Genomic DNA, 7,946 nt, shown 5'->3' on the forward strand with positions numbered 1-7,946 from the left:
CCATCAAGACAATTCTTACCAGGTGTGTGTTTTATAGTGGGCAGGGCAGCTTTAAACCACTCATCAGTGATTGGGCACACAACTGACTTACATTGTTTAGTAAAAATTGGTTTCAATTGCTCTTTAAGTCTCCTTAGGCAGAGGGGTCACTTACTTATTTTCCCCCTTATGTCATTGTTTGCATGCTATCCTCATTAAAATAACCTTGTTTGGGTGGTTTTAGTTAAAGCATCTGTGTGATTTTGACAAAGATCAGATCACATTTGATGGTGATTTTATGCAGAAATTTGAGAAATTCCAAAAGGTTCAGATATCTTTTCATTTTTAATGAATAATAATGTACAAAAATGCTTGTCTTAATTAAATGCTTCATTGAGTGAGTCCACTCAAATCGACTCGCGCTTTGATGCTTAGATGCTGAGAACAGCCTTTCATTTGCACAATGAGTTGCCACAGCACTCTTATGAGTCACTGGGCTCCAAGTTTAACGATGATTGACACATTTGTGCTTTTGATTGTAGAGCTACAAAGCTTCTCTGGCAAGATCAAAGCTACAAATTTGTCAATAATAATTAACTTTATGTATCAAACGCAAGCTGCTTTGGACAGTTTGACGGCACTGCTTAGCAGGAGGGAGGATGTGGTGCTGTACGAGCATGAAGCTCTCACCCGATTCCGATGGCACGATCGGACCGATTTCTGAGTATTCAAAGTGTTACACTGTTTTTTTATTTTTATTTTTACCAAACATTAAAGAACATTGAACAACTTATGACAATGTCTACTATTTGTATTCAAACATTCAAAGAAGAGTCACTCACCATGGCAATTTTGGACAAACTTAGAAGCCTTGTTTGCTGTTTGATGATTGAAAAAGCTGTATGACTACTTTCCCTTGTCTAGATGATGTGCCAGAGTAACATGCGTCATGCCGACCGGCTGCTGCAGACTTGTGTAAGTTATTAAATCATACTTTTGAATGGCTCTTTTTCATTTGCGTCTATCAAATTTGCTGCTATGACATGTTCAACTGTGCCCTTACTGTTTCCTTCAGTGCCATTGTTGGATCCTTCATCTTGACATGATAATCAGTTTCACCGTTCAGTAACATAAACAAAGGTGATTCATAACTACAGTGAAATATCCATTTGTTCCATTATTGTGAGGCTGAATCACCAATGTATGAAAGAAGACATTATCACCAATGTTTCCTCTACTAATGACAAATGTTTCCTCTAATTCTTTATTTGTTTGAGCAAAAACACAAACTTCCTGAGCAGTCCCGTCAACCACTGTGCACAACACTATAATAATGACAAAATGTACTTTTTAAAACGCACTTTACATTTGAATGCATATCTCAAAGTACTTTTTTTTACCGAATGACGCTTACGAAAGGACAAATCTGATTGTTGGCATAACTTTGAACTTATCCATCCTTCCATTACCTAATGCTTGATCCGGGGGCGGGTTGCGGGGGCAGCAGCTCCAGCAGAGAAGCCCAGACCTCCCTCTCTCCCCAGCCACTTCAACCAGCTCCTCCAGCGGGATCCCAAGGTGTTCCCAGGCCAGCCGAGAGACATACTCTGTCCAGCGTGTCCTTGGTTGTCCCCGGGGTCTCCCGATGGTGGGACATTTCCATAACACCACTCCGGGGAGCCGTTCAGGAGGTTTCCGAACCAGGTGCCCGAGCCACCTTGACTGGTTCCTCTCAACGTGGAGGAGTCGCTGCTGTCCCTCCCGGATGACCAAGCTTCTTACCCTATCTCTATGGGAGAGCCCGGCCACCCTGCGGAGGAAACTCATTTCGGTCGCTTGTATCCGGGATCTTGTTTTTTCGGTCACGACCCACAGCTCGTGACCACTGTTGAGGGTAGGAACGTAGATCAACTGCTAAATCGAGAGGTTCGCCTTTTGGCTCAGCTCCTTCTTCATCACCACGGACCGGTGCAGAGTCCGCATCACTGCAAACGCTGCACCGATCTGCCTGTCGATCTCCTGCTCCATTCTACACTCACTCGTGAAGAAGACCCCATGATACTTAAACTCCTCCACTTGGGCCAGGATCTCATCCCCGACCCGGAAGGGCACGCCACCCTTTTCCGACTCAGGACCATGGTCTCGGATTTGGAGGTGCTGAGCTTCATCTCAACCGCTTCACACTCTGCTGCCAACCATTCCAGTAAGAGTTGGAGGTAACGTCTTGTTGAAGCCAACAGCACCATATCGTCTACAAAAAGCAGAGATGCAATGCTAAGGCTACTAAACTGGACCCCTCAATGCTTCAGCTGCAACGAGAAATTCTGTTAAAAAAAATGATGAACTGAATTCGTGACAAAGGGCAACCTTGTCTGAGTCCAACCCTCACTGGGAACGAATTCGACTTAAAAGCCTTACCAAAGGGTCCGGTACCCCGTAGTAACGAAGCACTTCCCACAGGATTCCCCGAGGGCCACGTTCTAACGCCTTCTCCAAATCTACAAAACATGTAGACCAGGTGGGCGAACTCCCATGCACCCTCGAGGACCCTGCGGAGGGTATAGAGCTAGTCCACTGTTCCACGGGCGGAACGAAAACCATACTGCTCCTCCTGAATCCGAGATTCAACTTTCCGACGGACCCTCTTCTCCAGCAATCCTGAATATACTTTACCAGGAAGGCTGAGAAGTGTGCTCCCTCTATGATTGGAAAACACCCTCTGGTCCCCCTTCTTAAAAAGGGGGACCACCACCCCCGTCTACCAATCCAGAGACACTGTCCCCGATGTCCACACGATGTTGTAGAGGGGTGTAGGCCATGACAGCCCCACAACATCCAGAGCCATTGGGGTGTGGGTGTGAAGCAAGGGCAGACTGGCATACGAGGATACCGGGGATTTCTCCGTGGGCTGATGGCCCAGTGGGCCGGTGGACCCATGGTCAATTGAGCGAAACTTAAAATTAGCCCACCCGCATAATCCAAGCATTACGGCAAATGCAGCGAATGGCAAGGCAGTTGACCTTAGTGTGCTCGTGTTGTTCCCAACTCTTTAAAAACACTCTCTAAACACTCTAAAATCTATAACGCCACCATTGTCATGATTTAAAAATGAAATAGTCGCCTGATCTTAAAATCGTTTTAGTAAATGGTAGGTTACAGTTCTCATTTTTTTCGCTGTAAGTCCACAAATTTGAATAAGTACTGGCTAAGTATATTAGTAGTGGACATTTCTGTCCACTCCCATACTCAAAACGATGCATTTATACTGGACTAATGTTTGGAAAAATGAATGAAAGTTCTGCAAGTGAACTTTAATCAGGTTACAGTTCTCAATCGCTGTTCCTGACAAAAGTCAGGGACTGTGATTGAGAACTGTTCACTGATTGAGAACTTCACTGTTTTGCGGCTAAAGGTGGATTATTCAGATGAATCTTCCATTGAATTACACCACAGTCGCCGCAAATATTGCTGGAGACCTACTGAAGCTCTCATCGATCCGAGATTCACTCAGAAAACAGTGCAGTGTGGTGGTGGCAAAATCAGGGTCTTGGGTTACATCCAGTATGGGGGTGTGCGAGAGATCTGCAGGGTGGAAGGCAACATAATACAGTCCCTGACAAAAGTCTTGTCGCTTATCCATTTTGTAGAAAAAATTGCTAATAACCTGACTTTTAATTATTCAATTGGTTTCAGAAATGGCTCATATGAAAGCTAAGACCCTACCAAATGACGTTAAATGTACAAAAATGATAATTTATTCATTAAGTCATCCGGAACATCAAAGAAAGCAGTCTTGCATGGCTCCCAGAGTTCATCAACATTCTTGGGTTTCGTCTTCCATGCTTCATCTTTCATCCTACCCCTATCATGCTCAATGATGTTCGTGTCTGGTGACTGAGCTGGCCAGTCCTGGAGGATCCTGATCTTCTTTGCCTTGAGGAACTTTGAGGTAGAGATTGAAGTATGCAATGAAGCACCATCCTGTTGCAGAATTTGTCCCTTTTGTTGGTTAGGAATGTAAGAGGCAGCCAGGAGTTGTTGATATTTCAGACTTTTTAACTCTAATTAATGTGTGGCATTTGCCAAGGCCCACAGCCTGTCAAAAGGATGGACGCTGGAAAAGTGGCAAAAGTTGGATTTTTCAGATGAATCGTCCATTGAATTACACCGCAGTCGCTGCAAATATTGCAGGACACCCACTCGAGCCCGCATGGATAGGAGATTCACTCAGAAAACAGTGAAGTTTGGTGGCGGCAAAATCAGGGTCAGGGGTTGTATCCAGTATGGGGGTTGTGCGAGATCTGCACGGTGGAAGGCAACATAAATAGTCTGAAATATAAACAAAACTTAGCTGCCTCCTACATTCCTAACCATAAAAAAGGACACATTCTGTAGCAGGATGGTTTCTCCATCGCATACTTCAGTCTCTACCTCAAAGTTCCTCAAGGCAAAGAAGATCAAGCCCAGTCACTAGACATGAACATCATTGAGCATGTCTGGGGCAGGATGAAAGAGGAAGCATGGAAGAACCCAAGAATGTTGATGAACTCTGGGAGGCATGCAAGACTGCTTTCTTTGATGTTCTTGATTAATACTTGCATGAATCCTTGCCGAACCGCAAGCCCATGGAAGTCATTCAAAATATCAAATTTGGATCTCACAGCACCACTACTTAATTCGGTTATGTTACGTAACATATTTTTGTATTTGAAGTACCTTTTTTGTTCAATTTTCACACTACTTTCTGTAGGCGACAATACTTTTGTCTTGCCAAAATTTGACCTTTATGTCTTCATTAAATGATACATCTTTTTTCAGTGAAACAAATATATTTTTGTACATTCAACATCATTTGGGAGGGTCTTAGCTTTCATATGAGCCATTTCGGAAACCAATTGAATGATTAAAAGTCAAGTTATTAGCAATTGTTTCTACAAAATGGATAAGCGACAAGACTTTTGTCAGGGACTGTATGTGGTAGTGAAGTTCCACAATTTTGAATAAGTTTTGTTCAAGGTTGGTTAACATTAGTAGTATGACGACTCACATCCTCAAAACTATGCATTTTTACTCTACCAAAGTTTATTATTTTTTAAAATAAAAGTCCTACATGCATACTTCGGTCAGGTTACAGTTTTCATTGTCAATGAACATTTTGACTTGCGCGAGCTGTGCGCAGTTTAGAAGAACTAGTGATGACTCCCTAACACACGATTTAATGTTGATCAAATGAAATGTTTGAATGTTTTTGTCATATTATTGGATATAGATGGATTATAATCTTCCCTATATGATGTACTCATGGCACAGTTGTGTGCTACTACAAGTATATTGTGCGTTTGCATTCTGTCACTGCAACATGATAGTGGTGGTATTAAGTGGGGGTTGAAGTCGGGTTAATCTCCATTGAAAGGCCAGATTCACAGGGCTCCACATTTCATCTGAAGAGATTTTATGAAGTTGACATGAAAAATAAATGGTAGCACTTTTCAGGCCCTTATTTGCATAATTTTGCCCAATAAAACATTGCCTTCATATGAATACTGTGTTGCACTACTCACCTGTTATGTGCTATTCTATGTATTTGTATGCTGTTTTTTTTCCCCTTTATTGGCGCATGTTCACGTGGGGTGTTGATAATACCACAACGCAGCAGCTGTTCAAATCAACAGCGTGTTAAATAACACACGAGCCCAATCCACTGTTTAAAATTAACACCCACAGCAAATACTCTCAGCACCCTCTCCCTCTCGCTCTCTTCCATGTAAACTGTAAATCTGATCAATTACTGTGAATGTTTAGTTCTCCATCCCCAGTCTCACGCACACACACCCACAGGCAGTATGAGGCGATTAGGAGGCAATTACAGCAGCCGCGGTGACAAAATGAAAGCTGATCCTGGGAGGAAAAAAAGAGACAATGTCATTGCACGCTCAGAATGGGGCGCAGTGAATGACAGCGTTCTCTTTTCATCATCATCTCACTCTCTCCTTCTCTCTCACTCTCCCCCGACGCACTGACGGATTATTCCCCCTAAATCTCCCAAATCCCTAATCCTATTTATCTCGGCACCACACATAAAAAAAAAAAAAATAAAATAAAAACAAAAAAATCTTTCCTCCCACTGCTATATACAATGGGGATGTGGGTGTATTTCTCACTTTATTGCGCTATTGTAAAGATTGAAGGCTTGGAAACGTAATAGTTTAAGTGGTATTAAATGATTATAGACTATGCAGCATTATGTGGGGAAAAAAATCCTCAGATGGCTCAGTTTAGCAGTTTTTCCTCATAAAATATCACAGAAGTAGAAATTATCTGTTGCTAGTACCACTTTAACACCCTTAACTGAAGTGTATTACGAGTGTATAACTAGGCTAACCAAAGTATAATGAAATCAAATTGCAGTTAAAGTCAAGTAAAGCTTTTAAAACATAATGGAATATAAAGAGCCTAAGTTTGGTCTCAACATTGGTAGAGACGAAAGAACAACATAACCTGCATGTACATTATTACAGGGATCGAAAGACTTGTAGTTCTTAAAAGATCTATGTTATTAAAATAATGTCATAGTGAAACCCCTGTTGAGGTTTTCATTTTTATACAATTTGTAAAATTAGTTTAACTAGTAGGTCGCCATTGTTGTTGACGTCGCAGGGCGGTGACGTCACATGGTTACGCTGCCGGGCTTCCAGTGTATGATTCTTGCGACATAAACATGTCATCTGTTCAACCCTTTCAATATGAACCCGAGAGGAACGTCAATGAGCAGCAAAAGCAAAATGAACAGGAAAGACTGGATAGGACATGACGAGGGTAGGGGGGGGATGTTCTGCCAAAATGTGCTAAACTGGCGAAACGTCCGACAAGAGGTGAATTTGGCACCCAAAGTAATACCGTGTGCTTTCAGCTTGTTTTGTTTAAAAGTCTACAGCCGGAACATACTAAAGGTGCCTTAAGAATATACTCAAACGTTGTAATATCAAATAAGCATGGTTTAAATATGCTAGGTGACTAATGTGGTCAACAAATCAACAATCTGCTTTAAAGCTACCACAAGAAAACACTATGTCTAAAAGTATGAGAGCGAAACACATGCAAACACTATTTTGAGGCAACGAAAAGGTAATAAATAAAGTATATAAAAATAAAGACTCAATAAAAGCACAAATAGTAAGTACTCGTAGGCCTGTCGCGATAACAAATTTTAGTGTGCGATAATTCATCTCATAAATTATTGCGATATGCGATATTATTGCGCCCCCCCCATTTTTTTAAAAAACCAATTTACAATAACACAGTGAGAATACAGTATATATTAATAGATCAAATACACCCATTTAAACACGATAAGAAATCACAACTAAAAACAATAGACCATGCCTCTTAAGTAAAAGACAACAATGTTAATACTGCACAAAACACAGAATAAATAAAATGTGTTTTTCAAGAAAAAAAAAATACAATTGCAGTTAATAACTTAAGCATTTAGGTAAATGAAAACTTTTCCCCTCATAGCTTCTGCAATGGTGTTCCATTGGGATACAGTTAAGTCAAGGTTCGGTACGATTTTCGATGCGGGGGACACGATTTTCGATTTGATTCAATACATTTAATGCTCTGAAAAAAAGTTTTTGTTTTTTTGTTTTTTTCAAACGAGCAAAAATTAAATTGCCATCATATAAACATGCATTTTAGTGCATAATATCAATGTGCTTACTTCTTAACGATCTGAAGAAATTTAGTATAAAAGTGCTGAGAACAATCTTTCCTGTTTGTAAAGTGAGGCGGGCACACTGTTGATTGCTACAACTCTCTTAGCAGCTAGGTTTACTACATGAGCAAAACATCCTATTTGTGATCCAAATCAATCTGTGTCAAGTAATGAATTAACAATATTTGCAGCATTATCTATAGTCACTGTTATGGATTGATTTGGCCTGCTTAACTCCCATACAGTCATGGAG

This window comes from Corythoichthys intestinalis, chromosome 3, assembly GCF_030265065.1.
Source record: "Corythoichthys intestinalis isolate RoL2023-P3 chromosome 3, ASM3026506v1, whole genome shotgun sequence".
NCBI classification, from domain to species: domain Eukaryota; kingdom Metazoa; phylum Chordata; class Actinopteri; order Syngnathiformes; family Syngnathidae; genus Corythoichthys; species Corythoichthys intestinalis.